The 2,874-nt window shown below is 62.6% G+C and overlaps 1 pseudogene; it reads right to left on the reverse strand.

Moving 5' to 3' along the window:
* Positions 1-1,280: 1,280 nt before the first annotated feature.
* On the reverse strand, positions 1,281-2,532 carry LOC131401930 (actin-like protein 9; annotated as a pseudogene).
* Between the last annotated feature and the right edge of the window lie 342 nt (positions 2,533-2,874).

Below are 2,874 nucleotides of genomic sequence, written 5' to 3' on the forward strand. Positions count from 1 at the left end.
TTTGGTGGGAGTCTGAAAACCCCAGGGTGGGGTGTCCTGGGGGTTCATCATGAGTTGACCGTGGGAGACTGTATTTGGGGAGGGAGTTGGGAGGTCAGAACACAGGGGAGGGACCTAGGGCATTAGTGGGGTCATCATGGGATGGTCCTGGGGGCCAAAGCCTTCCTGGGAGGATTCCAGGGCTGAGGACTGGGGTCAGGATGTACACTGAGAGACAGACCATGCAGGGGTATTTTCGGAGGGATGCAGAACAAGGGGCTGGGCTGAGAGCAGTGGCGTCATCCTGGGGGTTTGGGGTTTCAGAACATGGTGTTCTTTGGGGGTACGAATGGGGGATCGGTTGTGGGAGCACCTGGATGGAAAGAGTCTAGGGGAGCAAACTGTGAGGGGAGGGCAGAGTTTGGGGGAGGGGCACTTGGGGCATGGGATTTGGACGAGGGATCCTTTAGTGGGCCATTATAGGGGAGACCCGTGATGGTCAGAACTCGGATTTTTGTGGTGAATGTGGGGTTTCAGCACTTGGGAGAATTTTGGGGGTGCTCGTACTATCAGAGTATAGGAGAACTTTGGTTAAACAGACAAGAGAAAACCAATGAGGGGGTGGATTTGAGGTGCTTAGAACCGGGGATGTCTTGGGAAATGGATCTCGGGACTATGTTTGGGGGGATTAGAAATTGGGGGCAGACTATGAGGGTGCACCTAGGGGTTGCAACACTCATGGAAAGATTCTGGGAGGGGGTTTGGAGTGCCCAGTGCAGTTCCTTGGGGAGGAACAGGGTATGGGGGTGGTTGAGGATCCTTGATGGACATGGCAAGGGGGTGAATTGGGGAGCTTAGAGCCCAGAGGAATCTTGGGGCACTATATATCAAAAGAAATAGATGATGGAGGGGAGATTAGGGGTTAGAATCTGGGGATGTCTTGGGGTTGGGCTTGGGTGGGGCCCCAACCTGAGAGTGCCCTGGGGGACACAGATCATGGAGATGGGTTTGACAGGGTGAGGACATGGTGGTGTGTTGGGCCTTGATCCTGGGGGAGGTGGGTTCAGGGAATCAGAACTGGGGTCTCTCACGGGATGGACCATGGGAGGTGAGTTAGGAGAGGGCAGAACCAAGGATGTCTTTGGAGGCAGATCTCGGTGGGGTGGGCGTGTGGGGTCAGAGCAAGGCGAGTCTGGGTGGGTCCAGGAGTGGACGCGGCCGGGCCCTGAGGGAAGGGAGGACAGAGCCCGCTGGGTAGCGGAAGCTTTACTGCCCACAACACTCCCCACCCCTGCCCCGCGTCAGTAGCACTTTCGGTACACGATGGGGGGCCCTGCTCCTCGTACTCCTCCCGCAGGACCCAGCATGACTGGAAGGCGCGCAGCGAGGCCAGGACGGAGCCCCCGATCCACACCGAGAAGCTCCTGCTGGGCTGGGCCATCACCACCGCGCGGGCCTCGCAGGGCAGACCGCGCAGCAGCTCCGTGCGGAAGCGGCCCTCGAACCCCGCGAAGAGCGAGGAGCCCCCGCAGAGCAGCACGTTCTGGGCCACGTCCGCCCGCACCTCCAGGGGCACCTTGAGAAGACTCCGTGTGGCCATGGTGGGGACGCCCACGGGCGACAGCCTTGGGATCGCGGGCGGGCTGAAGAGCAGCTCCGGGCACTGGAACAGCTCCTTGCCCAGCGTGACCGTCCGCCCGTCCGGCAGCTCCAGCCTCTGCCGGTCTTCCTGCTCGGGCCGGGCCTGCTCCTGGAGCAAGTCCGCCGCCACGTAGCAGTAGCGATGCTTAATGTCCTCCACGGTGTCCAGGTCCTGCTGGCCCAGCTGCACGCCGGAGCCGAGCAGCATCTCCGGCAGGAAGGCCGTCAGGTGGGTGCCCGCCAGGTCCAGGCGCTCCGTGGCGTGGGGCAGCTTGTAGCCCTGGAAGACCCGCACCGTGGAGGTGACCCCGTGGCCCGTGTCCACCACCAGCCCGCTGACCCGCCCATGCGCGTAGACGGACAGCATGGACTGGGAAGCCACGTACATGGCGGGGGAACGCAGCGACTCGAAGGCCATCTCCACCAGCTTCTCATGGTTGGTGGCGGGGCTGAAGGGCGGGTCTGAGAAGAGCAGCGGGTGGTCCTGGCTGGCCACGCGGAGGTCGTGCTCCAGCAGGTGGCGCCAGATGAGCTCGGCCGCGCTCCAGTCCACCACGATGCCGCTCCGCACCGGCTGCACCAGCGTCAGCTCGGGGCGCGCGCGCGCGGCCTCGCCGATGAAAGTCTCCAGCGCCTGCTGCCCGGTGGGGGCCGGCCTCTGGGGCTGGCAGCCCACGATGGTGGCCACGGTGTAGTGGGCCTCGCCTGCCCCACCAAGCCCACCTTACAGGTGCCTGTGCCCGTGTCGATGACCACCGCTCTGGTCTTTGGTGGCAACCTGTCGCCCACCGTGCTGGGGGCTGGTGTCCTGCTGCAGGCCTTGTTTCCCAGGGTTGAGCAGGGTGTCAGGCCAGACCTGGGGGTCTCTGGAGAGGACTGGGGCTCCAAGGGGGTGGAGTGATTTGCATCCATGGCTGCAGGTGGCCGGGTGGCCTGCTTGGCAAAGCTGACCCCTTTCCTCTGGGGTGCAGAGGTGTGGGGGGAAAAGGTGAGGCCGGGCCTGTGGCAGGCACAGGCAGAGAGGGAGAGGGGCCGGCCAGTGGTCTGTGACATCACCCTGCCCTCTGCCCCCTTTAGAAGACGTCACAATGAAGGGGTGGGGATAGGACCCCTCCTTGTCCCAGAAAGCTCCCAGGACACTTATCTATTCTGGATTCCCCTGAAAGTGCCAAATTTGGAGAAGGAGGAGGATAGAGAGTTCCTGAGGAGGCATGTCTGACCCAGCTCCCTGATCCAGAACCCAGTAAGACCCAG

This window comes from Diceros bicornis (genome assembly GCF_020826845.1).
Source record: "Diceros bicornis minor isolate mBicDic1 chromosome 27 unlocalized genomic scaffold, mDicBic1.mat.cur SUPER_27_unloc_1, whole genome shotgun sequence".
Taxonomy (NCBI): domain Eukaryota; kingdom Metazoa; phylum Chordata; class Mammalia; order Perissodactyla; family Rhinocerotidae; genus Diceros; species Diceros bicornis.